The 16354-nt window shown below is 40.8% G+C and overlaps 1 protein-coding gene and 1 non-coding gene across 3 annotated transcripts in view; one reads left to right on the plus strand and one right to left on the minus strand.

Moving 5' to 3' along the window:
* Positions 1–16354, plus strand: part of ZMAT4 (zinc finger matrin-type 4) — a 362015-nt gene that overhangs the window by 161942 nt on the left and 183719 nt on the right. The gene's annotated exons all lie outside the window — the stretch shown is intronic.
* LOC122890651 lies at positions 4156–4294 on the minus strand. The gene has a single exon (XR_006381115.1). It is a non-coding gene; the product is annotated as a U4 spliceosomal RNA (small nuclear RNA).

Raw genomic sequence — 16354 nt, forward strand, 5'->3', positions numbered from 1 at the left:
ACTGGAGATAGTTCTAGGAAGCTATATGTAAGTGAATTTTTCTACTCTAAGAGTAGTTTTTTTTATTGGTTTGTGTTTTGTTTAGAGAAATGTTTGATCTTGTGCTCTGACCCTACTGCTGATCTTTTATCCTATCTTTCCAGTGCCTGCATCTTTCTCAGGATTTTCCAGCCCAACTCAGCATGTTCTCAACTGAAATCATCATTTTACCCAAATAATTTCCTCTTCCCAACTAGCTTCTGATGGGAGTGTCGCCATTCTCTCAGGCACCCAAACTCAAGCACTCAGTCATACTTAACTCCTATCCTTCATGTATCCAAGCTTAAAACCATAACTTACTGTTCTTGCCTCCAAACACATGCTCTCTGACACAGGAATCCTGACTTTAAATTTCAGATCGGTCCTAGAGAAGTCATTCTTCATGGCACTCTAGCCCTGATGAGAGGATGTGCTGTGAATAATATCATCTATACCCCAACAGGAGTGATACTCGGTTTTCTGGATAGCCTTATGTGCAGCAGAACATAAGAATAGATAGTGGGTTTTCAGAACAGTCTGTAGTTCACCCTTCTAAAGAATCGATGAGTATCCTTCACTGGTAACTCCAAGAAAGTCATTTCTGAGCTGATCTTCTCTGAGGCTCCCACTGATCTGACCCCAAAGAGTCTGGTCTGTCCTGGAATGTCCAGTACTTTCTTCAGATTCTCACCCATAACTTGGTCATGGTTTGATCCTCTGCCCCTCTGCTACTGTTAGGCAGCATCTTCTCAAGGCCAGTGATGATGGAGCCACTGAAAAACTCTTTGGGGAGGAAGAGCCTCCTGTTCTTTGAAGCCCCAACTGAAAATTTAAACTCCATTTTGGCAGGACTGTGATACGTCTCGTGTAGCAAAATTGAACCTCCTCCAGGCAACAGCTCATGTGACATTGGCTGTCACTGTGTGGGCTCAGGCCGCTATAACTTCTCTGCCAAATATGGTGACATTTTTATCTGATATTGCTGCTCTCCATTTCCTGTCCCTGTGGAAGATACACAGCATTTCAGAGGCAAACGTTTCTCTCATTAAGTAAGAATTAATCCTGTTCTTTCTCTTCACAGAAAGCTTAGCAGCTTCTGGTTTCTAACAAAATCCATCACACATTCCTTTCCCTGGCATTGATGGCTCTTCTTGAATCAGCTTTAACATACCTTTACAATTCTAACTCCCACTCTTGTTCAAAATCCAAACTCAGACAAACAGATCCCTTTGCCATGCCCCACGCATGCCTTAGAGCTTCCTGTTCCTGTTCTCATTCTTTGCCCACTCCTTTCTGCATGTCTAGGTTGTTAATCTTTTCTGCTTGCAGTCACTAACAATTAAAATCCTGCTATCTTTGAGTCTTTACCATCTTCTTTATGAAGCCTTCCTTGAACTTCCTACTGGAAATTGTGCCTCTGTTATTTTAATGTGAACATCTTGTTTGTACCTGTCACCTCCTGGATATACCTAATTGTTAATATCTGCCTTCAGGGGTGTCAACTCTTACAGGGCAAGGATCATGTCTTGAAACACTTATTGAATGAATGAATGAATGAATAAATGAACGATAGTTACTGATTAAATAGAAAATCCTTTATTGAAGCAAATAACTGCTTGCTAATTTAGACATTTTCTAAGGTTGCCTTTTGTAACTAATATTTCTTAAAATGAAGCCCACATATAATAGTTATCTGGAATCTATGGATATGTCATTCTTAATGATATCCAAAAGCAGTGCCTAAGCCTTCACCAAGAGAAGCAGTTCTTTTTTTGCCTGCCCCTGGAGTTGCCTTGATACAACTTGTAATGGGCTATGACTGCCCAACAAACCCAAAAGCTTCTGCATTTCAGCAACTTGTTAACAGGCGCCTGAACAACTCCAGTTAATTCGATAGAATATACAGGATTCACTTTGAAGTGTATGATATTATTAATACAGCTTCTGTGAATTAACATTATGACTAGGCATGCATTGCAAATTAGATTCAGTTACCATCTTTCGGGAAAGGACTTTTTAAAATGTAGAACATAATGGAGTTTCAAGGCATTTTGGAATTGAAATATACAAGTTTCTGATTATTGCAAAGAGAGTATCAGACCTTATGGAGGCCTAAGAATGGAGTCTACTTTGCCCATTGAACCCCTGTAATAGCTTTCTCCCTACAAAGGTGCACTCAGGCTCTTATAAAAGAATGTCAATTTACTTCAACCGCATTAAGTTTGTTTATTTGTTTTAATAATATGGGAGGTCATGCTCAGCTTGTGGTTTCTGGGTGTCCCTGATTCCCAACTTCTGTGTTCCTTTCCTTCCCACAGCTGGGGCAGCCTCAGACCATTTTTGGGGAAGGGATGATGAAGGTCTGTCCCATGACTCTTAAAATAAGTATGAGTCATGCCTGCTTTAAGACTTATCCTGACCTCATGGACCATTGGATACGTTAGGTAGCTATTAAATTGTCCTTCCTCCTTTACTTGAGAGCCTGCCACTCTGTGGCAGTGGCCCATTCCTGTCATTGCCCATGCTTCCTGGCCATAAAAGTCCTGGACACAAATGCAGCCCAATGGATTGGAGTTTGCTTCTAATGACCAGCTGTCCTAACATCAGGTGCCTAATTTTTTGCTCAGGCTTCTTGGAGCTGCAACCCCAGGATCCTCATTGTGTGCTCTCCAGCTCTCTAAAGTCAACTGTGTGCCTAAGCCTGCTCTCCTTTACCTATTGGGACTTCTGTCCTCCCAGTACCTGCTACTGGTTCTGACCTTCCTTCTTCAGGTGCTCTTCTCAGGACCCTTTGTCTCTGAGCCAGATCCTTCTTTCAGGGAGAGATATTTCCCTGGAACTTCCCTAGATCCTTATGAGACTCTTGCCAGGCCTACACCAGCCAGACCCACCATGTACACACCGAGGTCTGAGCTGTTTTATGGAATACATGTTGAGAACAAATTTAAAAACTCATATATACAGAAATGCACACTGTGTACAAATCAAATATTTTAGACAATAAAGAATGAAGTGTTGTGAATATGGTAGGTTAGGCAATTCAAAAATAATCACCATATGGTGGCATATTAGTGCAAATATGTAAAAAAAAGTCTATTTTATATGATGCAATAGATACACTCATCTTTTGAAATGAGGAATATATTTATATCAACTCATGTTTAATCACAGCTTTACTTTTATGTATTTTTATTGAGTTTTTTAATATATTATCATTAGTAAAAATAAAACAGAATGCTGGTCTGTTTTACTTTTTAGCATTATTTAAACAGAAAAGACTATTATGTTTTCTCAATATATTTTTAGGGTCACAACCCCTTAATTGTGGGAAATATTTTGTTCTGAAAATATTCATGAATTCATGAATAGGTATTTCCATTCATAGTTAACAGTGATAAATATTCGATTTTCATTTCTATTATTATGAACATATTTTTTCTTTAAGTTAAAGCAAATATATTTAGATCTATGAAATTCAAGTTGAGTCTTCTGTGTGTCACAGTTCTGCAGATTTTAAACATTATATGGTTATTCAAATATATTCCTGTTTATACCTTGTCAATCATGTTCTAATCAAGAACAATTTATTTTTTAAATATTGAGACTTCAGGAAAAATGTACAAAGAAAAGCACTAATTCATTAGCTAAAAGTTCTTCGTTGCTTTGGGTATTGATTGGTTATTTAATATTTGGTTAGAACTTGTGGGTAATTAACTGCAGTATGAGTTTACTTTGTTACTTAACATAGTTGCCTAGTAAATGTTTGCAAACCTGATAGCTTCTATTTATTTATTTAGAGGATGTATGAATGGTGGGGGAGAAACAGAGGGGAAGGGACAGAGAGAATCTTTTTTTTTTTTTTTTAAAGATTTAATCTATTTACTTGACAGACAGAGATCACAAGTAGGCAGAGAGGCAGGCAGAGAGAGAGAGGGAAGCAGGCTCCCCGCCAAGCAGAGAGCCCAATGCGGGGCTCGATCCCAGGACCCTGGGATCATGACCCAAGCTGAAGGCAGAGGCTTCAACCCACTGAGCCACCCAGGCGCCCCGGGACAGAGAGAATCTTACGCAGGTTCCACATTTAGGATGGCGCCCTACTCAGGGCTCAGTCTCACTACCCTGAGATCATGACCTGAGCTGAAGTCAAGAGTCAGATGCTCAACTGACTGAGCCACCCAGGTACCCCAGCTGATAGTTTTTGAGGCTATATTTCAATTAGCAATAATCGCGCCTCGGATAAACCTCATTGGCTACGATACTGCCACTGCTATATTTCAAAAGTTACTATATACGTGATGGAAGAACTTCAAGCAACTTTCACCTCTTAGCCTAAAGGCCAAAAACAATCAATAGATCTCACATTTGAACACTAGATATGACAGAGATAATGAACTGTCCTCCAAGATTTATGTTCCAACTTTCAGAGGACAGAATCATCACTGACAAGGGTCTGCCCAGTAAAGACATCACTACCCAGACTTTGTTACATTTAGATGGGTTATACTACTAGTTCTCACCAGTGAAATGTGAACAGAAGTGACGCACATCACTCTCAGGAAAAATTATTTAAAAAAGAAAGGGTGCAGCTGCTAATAAATTTAACACATCTGTAGTATTGTCCTACGGTAGAATACTGTTCACCAGTATGAAGGAAAGAACTACTGATTTATGCAACAACATGAGTGAGCTTCAGAGTACTGTGTTGAGCAGAAGAAGCCAAATACAAACAAATGCATATTGAGTAATTCTACTTATATGAAGCCCAAGAAAAGACAAAACTATCCTATGGTGATACCAGAAAGTAGCTGCCTGGGAGAGGATGATGGATTGACCAGACAGGGAAATTTTCTAGGGGTGGGAAATGACTGACATCTTGTTTTGGATGGTGATTATTACAGAGATGTAACAATTTTCAAAACTCATTGAACTGAACACTTACGATCTGATCATTTGTGTGTGTAAATTAGATGTCAATAAAAAGGAGATCTGCTCTCTCTGCTCTTTCTTGACCCAAACTTTAGCTCAGCAGTCCTCAGGCAGAAGCAATTTTATCCCCCAGGGAACTATTGACAGTATTTTTGATTGTCATGATTATGGCCTGTGACGCTTCTAAACACCATCCTATGCGCAGGACAGCCCTCCAGAACAGAGCATTGCTCTAACATGCCAATAGTGTCAAAGTTGAGAAAATCTGCTGTAGCTGAATGCAGATAGCTCTGAGCCCCTGGAGTGGAATGCATCCACAAGATGGAAAACTAGTGGCCTGAAACCCCAGCATTGAATGTTATATGAGCAAGAGCAAATTTTTTGTATTTAATGTTAAGGTATTGAAATATTAGGGTTTGCTTGTTTCAGTGGGTAATATTACTTTAACCAAATATCATACTTATAAAATGTTGATACTAAGAATACTATTTATTGCGATGTGCTCTTTATGAGGAGACATGAATGAAATTTATCTGAAGTCTTAATGTCAAGAAAATCTCTTCTGTCTCTAAACCGTTATTGTGATTTTATCTAATGGATTTTGTCAGTCTTATAACTTACTGTGTTTCCCTTCTTGTTTCAAATTATGGAGAGCTAGGTACTCAATTTTTAGGTGGCTTCTCTTGCAAGTCTCCAGGAACATGCGGTTTGCATTTCTGTATGCTCTCCTTACCTCTGTCGTTAATGTTTTCCTTCCCTTATTATCTGTCAGCACCAATTCCCATGACTACTTATTTTCCCTTTTGGTATTTAGGTTTTTTAAGGTTGGCTCATATCCTTTGTGTAAAAATGCAGCTTATAAATATAAAAACATATAAATAAAATATTTATTCAAATACCCAATGTTCCTTTATTCAAGGTTTTGAATTAATAATGGTTTTTGTATTCCAGACCTGGAAGAGATTTTCATCTTGTTTTAACCTTTTAAGGTCCAGAGAGAGAAAATGATGTACTTGAGTTCATGGTGATAGTTCATGGAACTATTTTTATCAAAATACAAAATATTCTCTATTGTTATAATGAAGTACTGTACTTTATAACTGGTGAGCAACTTGCTCATCTCTAATTGGACATACCCTGTGAGTTATGCATATAGGGGTGAAAAGGGATTCATACCAATCTACAGCTGACGTTGGTTGCCTACTCAACATTGATGTTCCCTTTCCTTTTTCCTTCTGGCAGAGCCCTCTGTATGTTTCACATGAGGGTCCTTCTAAGCTAAGCCATAAGCCTCAGGAGAGAGAGGTATCCATCCCAGCTCCAAGGGCTCAATCTTGACTGGAGTAAGCAGTGGCCCTTGTGTCTTTGCCAGTCATCATTTGAATATGGTAGCATGCGGTGCTATGCTGGCTACTGAGATACAAGGCAAGACAGCTGGATAGTAGGAATGGCAGTTATGGGAATAGTTTCACTCAATCTTAAAAATAGACTTGAGAAGATTGTTCTACTGCTGGACATTGCCGTGTCAGCATGAGATGACTGGAACTCTAACCACCACCTTAGGGCCTTAAGGAGAGGTAACCTAAAGCGCGAATCAGATAGACTAAGCATGGCAAGCTGGGAGGATCAAAATAACTGAGTCGCTGAGCCACTAACAAAAGTAACCCAGGAGCTGAATTACTGTTTGACTTATTATATGAGAAAAAAAAAAAATCCTTAGAATAAAAAATTCCTTGATTAACTGTTTTCTTTTATTTGCAGTTAATGGTATCCTTCCAAAATAGGTTTTTCTACATTTCTGATGCACTAGGGTGGCCTTAATATTTAGAAGATTCCTACTGGGGGTCAGTGTGAAATCTGGGAAACGAACTAGAGAATGGAAGGCTTCATCTTAATTAGAACATGCTCTAAGAAGCTGAACTTATTAGCCCAAGTGCCTAAGACAGGTTTAGCAAACTGCTTCTATAAAGGGCCAAGAGGTAAGCGTTTGAAGCCATTTGACTTCCATTGCAATTACTCCGCCATCACAAGGCAAGGTCGTGACCCCAGGGTAGTCTGTTGTAGTGAAAAAGCAGCCATAGACAACTTGTAAGCAAATGAGCATAGCCATGCTCCAATAAAACTTTTTTTGAAAAGGCAGGTAGTGGGCCAGTTTTGGGCTGGCCATAATCTATGGATCTCTGACCTAAAGTACATTCTCCAGGGATGCTCAGGGCTGATGGGGCCCTGAGGAGCTAATTACGAGACCACCAGCCTGACTCCCATCTTCTCTCTATTCGCGTGCAGTGTGTGTCCTCTGGGAAAGAGCTATCTGCAGTAAGATGGTGGAGAGGCCAAAAGTCAAGAGAGAGAAAATTGAGAAATAAGAGAATCATGTAATTGACAGCCTACTTAATCAGTTACTGAATAATTGATGGTTGGCTACATTTTTTGAAACCATTTGTCCAGAAAAGCCCATGAACTTGATGGCACTGAATGAATGAGAAAAGATGCATCTGGAGCAAGTTTGCTCCAGGTCATGTGGTTTAACACACAATCTCTTTGACCAAATAAAGGCAACATGATTAGCCTTCAGAGTTTGCACAAGGACAGGGGCATTTGGGTAGTCTGTAAGGATGTTGTTTTAAGTAGGGAAATAGGAAAGATTTTATTTCTTAAAGTGTTCATTTGTCTCATTTAGCCAGTGAACTGTTTAAATATACTTACAGGTGTCTGTAATAATGTCAAAAACAACATGGCAGTAGTGGAAATCAGATCGAAGCTTGATCTAGGAAAGTACCATGGATGGGTATCTGTTGAGAAAAAAAAAAAGAGAGGAAAAGTAGAATGGAAATTAGAGTATCCCAGCTTAGATGGTATAATGATAAATATTATCAAAATTATACGATTATATAATTGTTCAGAAGAATGTTTCTTGGTTTTATAAAGTCCTTCTCTTATCTCTCATTCTCCCTGGTTCCTTAAATGCAATGCCATCTCTGACAGAAGGTAGAAATGAAATCATGATTCTAAAGGAGTTCCTCAGTGTACATAGCCCCAGAGTGAGAGCCGCCAAAGGATGGTCGGATGGTCCTACCCTATGGTGGCAGCTCAGGATCAGTGAGGTCTGTGTATCTCGGAGTAAGCATTGTGATTTCAAGCAATGGCTCCTTGCGCCACATTTAGAACAGTCTATATTGTGTCAGAGTAATGCAGCTACCATAAGATATTTGTATCCAGCACCCTCATGGATTTTGATTGATACAAACATACACAAGAAGAATGTGTAAGAAGTTTCCCTGTGAAAAGCACCTCAGGAAAAATGTTCCATTAGCTTTGTTTCTAATTAGGTCCTCTTTGCCTCTTTGGGGATTGAGTGAATACAGCCACTGTGAATCCCTCTAACTCTTCCATGTCGCTCTCCCCACAGCCTGATTGCCACTTTACAATTAATTGAGAAACCTATACTTTGAAGTTGCTGACTTAGCAGGAATAAACACACTTACAGGTGTCTCAGGAAGCACAGCTCTAATGCCTGGTGATTCTGAAATGACTTCCCTCTTGAATGTGCTCCCTGCAGCTTGGCTCCTAGCTGGTTCTCTTGCAAAGTGGCCCTTACAAGTCAGGTGGTGATGGGAAAGGAGTCGTTGTGCCAGCTTTATTAGTGGAAATACAAATGGATTACACAAGAAGTATAATCTTGACTAGCAATCCATCGGTCAAAACAGCTCTTCTGAAGATGGGTGTGGAGGGCTGTGAGCACCAGCTTCCCTTCTCATCCTAGATCTCCAGCCTATCTTTGTTCCTGCCGGTGCTGATCCGTCCACATTATACCCTCCCTCAAGTATCCTATGCCTCACTTCTTCCCTTTTCCAGATGGCACCATCTCCTTTCTCGTCTCCACATTTCACAGGTTTGGCAAAGTCTCTCCCATCCTTCAAAATGCATTTTAAACATTTCTTCTTTGGGGTGCCTGGGTGGCTCAGTTGGTTGATTCTTGATTTTAGCTCAGGTCATAATCTCAGGGTCCTGAGATCGAGCCCTGTGATCAGCAGGGAGTCTGCTTCTCTCCTCTATCTCCATCTGCCCCTTCCCATCATAAGCAGGTGAACAAACAAACAAATGTTTTTTAAAAAATAAACATTTGGGGGCACCTGGGTGTCTCAGTGGGCTAAAGCTTCTGCCTTCAGCTTGGGTCGTGACCCCAGGGTCCTGGGATCGAGCCCCACATTGGGTTCTCTGCTCGGCAGGGAGCCTGCTTCCTCCTCTCTCTCTCTGCCTGCCTCTCTGCCTACTTGTAATCTCTGCCTGTCACATAAATAAATAAAATCTTTAAAAAACAAAACAAAAAAAAAAACCAAAATTTGTTCCTCTAGGAAAGCATCAGCTCTCTTAGGAAGAGTTATTCTATCTGCCATGCCTTCCCTTGTCTATGATAGAACATATCACATATTGAAATCAATTGACCCAGTTATGTGTCATTCTCTCTCCTTTCCTGATGGGTTTCTGAAGGTCAGAGCCTATATCTTTTCATCTTTGATGCCCAGCAATATTAGAAAATTAATAAGTAGCTGTGAATATGTCAGACAACTGAAAAGCTAGATGTCATCTTAAAACATTGTCCAAAGATGTACTGATCTACGAAACAGATTAGGACAAAATCCAACTTTTTTTTTTTTTTTTTTTTTTGGTTGGGGGAACTGACAGAGCATATCACGTATGTGTAATATGATAAACTTTAAATCCTGCTCAAAGCCAAGGAAGTAATTTTACACCCTGATTCCTGTGGGGCGTAGGTCGACCACAGATACCAGATCTGGCTCCCTGCAGGGCATTGTCATCCCTTCCCCTCCCTCTCATCAAGATTACATCACCGAGGGTGGTCCCAGAGTGTGGTCAGTCTACCTGTTTTCCCATGGTTCTTTATCCCAGGGTGACTTGACTGGGCCAAGAACTGAGAAGAGGAAGTGACTTTTGTACAGAGAGGTATAAATGCAGAGGAGACAATCCCCCAGAGCCCAGGAGAACACTGAGGTGCTAAGGAAGCAGGGTAGCTCACCTGGCCTTTGGGGGAATAGTCTTGGCTGGGTTTGATGTGGAGGGGCAACTACCACAGGGCTTGAGGACACTGCTGTCCACACGGGAGGGGGGCATTTATCCAAGTTCAATTTTAGATGTGACACTGGAGAGTGTCACAGACCTTCTCCCCCAGCAGTGCCTTTCTTCAAGATGACGGGCAAAAACAAAGCCCCTGTCCCAGCCCTTCAGTAGTCACCAAAGTACACGTGTATTTTGTTCAATAATTCATTTGTGAATCTGTTGTCTGGAGTTTGGAACCTTTTATCCATAGAACTAATACTCTAAACGCTGGTTAGAGTTCCACATGCTTTACTCATCCTCATTAGCTCATTGTGTACCTGAGGCCAAGAATCAAGAGAACCTTTTCGACTATACTTAACCAATCTCTCCAAGGTAATTTCTATGAGAAGGCATGTTTTGGGCCTGGGAGAGGGATGCTCATTCCCTGCTTCTTTTCTGTCCTGACTCAGGAGGCTTCTAGGCTCTTGATATTCATGGGCAATGCTCTGAGAGCTGCTGTCTGGAGGACCAGTCGTTCCCCATGGTTTCAACAAGCCACACTTCTGCTACTGCAGTCAGAGAAGACCTTCCTCCATTTCTGGATTCTCTCTGAGTGAAAATGCACTTGTAGAGTCAGTCAGGTGGGGATGAAATGGCCTTGTTCCCATGGTGGGGTGGGGCTTCCAGCTCTTTGTGTTCTTCTATGTGCGGCATTCTTGTGTGGAGAATGAATATGGGCTCACAGATAGAGATGGCTGGAAACAGTGTTTGCGTCCCTGTGCCAGTCTGTTCTACACGTAGAGTCCCATCATTCCATTGGTGTTTCCTTTAGCCTGCTACGCTTCTCCATGGTTTTCTCCTTTTGCTCTTGGCCAGAGAGGGTTGTTCGTTGGTGTTCCGAGTCTGGCTTTTCCTCTTGGGGTCTCACCACCTAATTTTATTTTTGTGTATCACAGGAAAACAAGAGAATGGTTTAGGTGTGACTTTCTTATATCTAAGGACAATTTACTTAAGGACACATTTGGAGCGCTTTATAAAGAGAAGCAGAGAACGCTACAAAAACATTGCAAGCATAAGGAGAGAGGTGGAAAAGTGATTTTAAAGTATTTGTGATTTGATTGTGTACTTACCTTGTTATAAACATGAAATTCCTACCCGCCTAAGATGCTTCTAGCTAATGGTACTACAGTGCAGACATATGGTTTGGCTTTAAGATAAAGCTCTATGGTTCAGGAAACCTCTAACCTCAACGTCACTTTAAGGCTTAAAAATAGCTTTCTCAGGACATTTGCTATTCTGCCTCTGAGCCTGTCTCTCCACCCCACCCCCCTCATTCAGATTGTGCTGTCAGGAGACAGGAACTTCTAAAAAGGTTTACGCAATGGCTATGAAATTTTGTCTGGCCCGTGACCTAGCTGGCCATTGATGTCATACTCCCTGTCATCCTTTTTCTGTAACTCAAATGGGTGATGACAACAGAAGTGGGGGATGATGCAAGTGCTCCTGACCTCAGACGAATGCTTGTATTCATACAAAGCAATCATAGCATTTTCTAGAAAATTAAAAAAAAATTATTAAGCAAAATTTGGAGACAGTTTTCCTGAATGGTGCAGTAATCCTAGTGCTGTTCATACTGAACAATGCTGACTGACATCACCCATGATGACAGCAGTCACCTAAATGAGATTGCTTTACTAAGGACCATTAACAGTGCTGGTGTATTCAACAAATTTTTGAAGCTAAATAATATGGCCAAGATGTTGGTAAGTAGGTTCAGATGCAGACATTCATCCTTACTTCAGAATTAAGGAAACGTAAATCTGTTGTTGACCTACACTCACGTCAGGGGTGGGAAGTTGAAGATTACGTAGGTGGCTGCTTGGTCCTACTGAGAAAGATGTACCAGAGCCTCACACCTGGCCAGAGATAGCCTCAAGGAAGGATAGAGCTTCCGAGGAGTGTGGGGGTTTATGCCTTGTGGCTCATGGGAGAGCTGCACTTAAGAGGGCTTTGAGTATCTTCTCCATCTGATTTTCTATTTGTTCAGTTGCATATTTTCCAGTGCTTTCTATTTTTTTACATTGAAAAATTTTATTATATTTTTAGTTAAATTCTTTTTTTTTCTTTTCTCTAATGCATTGTCATTGAACTCATGCCAATGTATTAATTTAAAAAAGAAAAAAAAAAGGAAAATCCTCAGTTTGGTATAATGCATTTAAGAAGTGCCCCCGGTTGATTTCCAGGCCTTCCCCATTTCCCATCTGGGTGGTTAGTATTAAGTATCTCCAAGAATTAGACTTGATTGTTTGCTTTTTTCATATCTAAGGGTCCTGGAAATCCTGTGTTAATGCCACAATTGAACCTTAGGAAGTGTGTGTGTGTGTGAGAGAGAGAGAGAGAGAGAGAGAGATATTGAGAGAGAGAGAGAAAGAGAAAGATTTTGAAGAACTTGAATTAACAGTGATGTGAGAGACATTTGCTTCCACTCAGGAAGCCATTTTTGTACCCCCAGAAACCATCCCTTTGGAGCCGCCCTGAGGACCAGGGTATGGATGGGCTGTTTTTGAACTTCACTTTTGGCTAAAGGTTTTGTTTATTTTCCTCTGCATGTCTCTCTCTCATTCCCTCATTGTTCTAGAGGTGAATCCACTGAGAAGAGGGTGTGGGAGGCCAGAGAGGAGGTAACTGCACAGGAAGTTTGTCAAGAGGATCCTATCCAAGGAATCATGGGTGATTTCTGTTTTTCCTACCTTTCCCCAGATCCTGGTCATATTGTAACCTTTGAATAAACTGGTAATTAAAAAACAAAACAAAAAAAAAACAAAACTATAGACTCCTAAACAATTTGTCATTCCAGCCATTCTGGGAGTATTATTGCAAAGAACTGCTCCCCCCAACAAACTGGATTTTATCTTCAAGGATAGGAATCAGTAGTGCTTGGTTAGATTGTCCAGTTTATGTGAGCCCAAAATAGATTTCTTGCTCCAATCCCAGGACTAGCTGAGATGGTGTCAAAGTCTGGGTAAGGTTGGCTGAACCTCAGAGGCCGACTGGTGACACTGCAGGGTGGGTCGCCTCATGTGCCGAGCAGAATTGCTACCAGTTATAAAACACGGGGTGCTGTGTTAGTTAATTAACAGCCCTTTATAAGTGGCTATTCTATATGAAGTTCCAATCCAGAAGTTGGCAGGGAGGAGCAAAAGAGAACTAAAAAGCAACATGCTAAATGCAATGTGGTATCCTGGACTGGATCCGGGAACAGAAAAAGAACATGAGAGGAAAAACTGGTGAAAGCCGAATGCAGTCTGGGGTTGAGGTTATAGTAATGTACCGGTGCTAATTTCCTCATTTCGAAGACTGTATCATGGTTATGTAAGATGTTAACATAAGGGGAAGCTGAGTGAAGGGCATAGAGAAACTTTCTGTACTATCCCATCTCAACTTTTCTGTAGATTTAAAACTATTCAAAAATAAAAGTTTATTTAAAAATAAAACAAAAAGGCACATACCATCCAAGCTCATAGGACCCTTACTATGCTAAACTTGGTCTCTGTCTGATGTAGAAAGATTCTCTGAAATTATGACTACATAAGTTATTTTTTCAAGGAATAGGCATTTTACTGATTGTTTTATTTTGCATATTTCCTATTAGAAGGTATTTCTTTTGGATGGCTTGCTTAGTTGAACTGACACAGAAAAACGAGTGAGTTTGTAATTTCTTCTGACTTTTTTGTACAGGCGACCTCAGAGACCAAGTACATATTCAATGGTAAATGAGAATCTCAGAATACCTTCCATCTGGCCCCTTCAGGTTGGGACTTAAGGGCCTTCAGTGTGTGCCAGTTTTAATAGCAAAGGGATGATCCCACCCTGCTGGGAGAAGAAAGTATTACTGAGCAATCAAAGATAAAATTACAGGATTATAACAGAGATACAGAATGTTTCATCGAGTCTCCTTGTTGAAAGAAAGGGCTCAGAACTTTTCGTAAGAGGACAGTGTTTATTATCCAGAGAGATAAACTTACCAGCGAAACATTTCACAATGATAGACATGCTCACTCACAGTTGAGGGAACAGGAGGAGAAAAGCAGAACTGCACGTGGTCTCCTCAGGCTGCCCTAGAGAAGGTGTGAATGGCTTAGCTTCAGCCCAGTCAGACCACTAGCAAAGTAAATGAGCCTTGGTAGGTGTGGCTATCATCAGGAGACCCCGCTTTCAGAAACCTCCACAGAGCACAGAGCAGTGATGGAGAGTTCCTGACAGAAAGTTCTTAGCCATTCGGAAGCCCTCAATCAAATGATCTTTCCCTTACGTAGAGGGTGGGAAAGTCTGAGAAAACAATTCCTGCAGTGGACTTGGCGCATTCTTTAGATAGGACAGAATCACTCGAGCTCTGTCCCACTGGGAAAATTACTGATGATGCACGTCAGCGGTGGGACCCTGGATATTGTACTTGTAGCATGTTCTCGGGTAATGCTGACGCTACAGTACTACGCTGTGAGAATGTAGACTTTCTTTCTGAATATTCATGGTAAATCTGGTTGATATATTTATTTATTTTTCCTTTAAAACCCTCCATTACTTTTTGTTTTGTTTTGTTTTTCTTTTTCTTCAGAGCTTCTCCTTTTAGTTCTTTCCCCCAGTGCTGTAGCAGTACTGACAGCAGCAGGGAGTGGAGTCCGAGGGTCTGTTTCGGATTGTCCTCTCTGTAGATACTGAAGATGGGAAGAAAGGCATTTGGAGAGGTAAAGATTAAAAACCACGGGGGGGTTTAGATTTGGGCAAAATGCACCACACATCTTGCTGCCTTGGCAGTTTTTCTTCAGATCTTACAAAGTGAGGGTGTTACCACGTTGCCCTGCAGTTTGTTCAGAAGTCTACATAGGTAAGTAATTTGACCCACTTGGGAACCTGTAGGATAAGGGGCCATAGACAGGGGACCCAGATTTTGAAGTGGGTCATACTGTGGCTCTGCTTACTAGATATCCCTAAAGATCCGCTCCATCTGTTGCTTGGTTTCTTCCCAGAGAGCGGAAAGAGAATCTCATTGAAACATGCGTGATCTCTCCCCTTTTGATTGTGAACTTCCAAGATGGTGGGAGTCAAGATGTGCTCACTCTTTCTTGTAAAAATTATTTTTTAAAATTTGTTTTCTTTTTTTAAAAAAGAAAAGAAATACATAGTCAGTATAGAATGTCTAGATAACTTATCAATGATAAAGAAAAAATACATGTTACATAATCATATAGCTACAATGATGTTCAAAGGCACATTTTTCCAGCTTTTGTTTTCACCCTTTTCTCCCCGATCTCATGTACATATGGATAAGTAAAATCTCTCTCTTGCTATTGCTTTTTGTATGTGGCAGCATGGGGAGCATGCTGGCTGTTGCCTGTAGATGATTGTACCTCTGACTCAATTAGTGTCAGTCACTCTGACCTACGATTTGCACCAGGAACACATGGGACTTTTCTCTGTGGTGTTCCCTCTACTTTTTGCTCTCTTCCTCCAGATCCCTGCATGATCCCTTCCTCACGTCTTTCACGTCTTTAGTCAGAAGTGCCCTCCACAATGAGGTCTTCTTGGGCCACTTTAAAATATGATACATTTCTTACACAAACCTTGTATTCCCCCTCATTTCTTTTTTTCTTCCTGAGCAATCATGACAAACATACTCCATGTTCTACTTATTTATCTTAATTATTATCAGCTTCCCCAGCTAGAGTATGAGCTCCGTGACAGGGACCGTTACCTCCATTGTTCCCTGTACTATGCCCAGTGCAGAGCTGACAACTCCATGAATGCTTGTTTCAAAATGTCAGGTGAGGGGTGCATAGGTGGCTCAATGGGTTAACCCTCTGCCTTCGCCTCAGGTCACGATCTCAGGGTCTTGGGATTGAGCCCTTCATTGGGTTCTCTGCTCTGCAGGGAGCCTGCTTCCCGATCTCCCACGCCATTCTTGCCTCTCTGCCTGCTTAAGATCTCTCTCTCTGTCAAATAAATAAATAAAACCTTTTAAAAAATTGTCAAATGAAGAAACTTAGCAATGCATGAGGAATCATGGTCCATGTCCATGAATACCATCTATCCTAATTTGAATAACTTTGTTTTCATTTATAACTTTGTTTTTCACTACACCAGTATAAATACACTGCAGTTTATTAAACATCAGTTTAATAATTAATATGCCATAGTTCATTTGAATATGATCCTCGATTAATTCCAGAATGTAAATGTATCCTTATTTGACTGGTGTAGTCAGTGCTTTAGCAAAAAACCTTGTATATATTTGCTCAAATCTTTGATAATCTTCTTTGGATAAATTTCCAGTGGTCAAGAAGAATCTTTCTTT

This window comes from Neovison vison, chromosome 11 (genome assembly GCF_020171115.1).
Source record: "Neovison vison isolate M4711 chromosome 11, ASM_NN_V1, whole genome shotgun sequence".
Lineage (NCBI taxonomy): Eukaryota > Metazoa > Chordata > Mammalia > Carnivora > Mustelidae > Neogale > Neogale vison.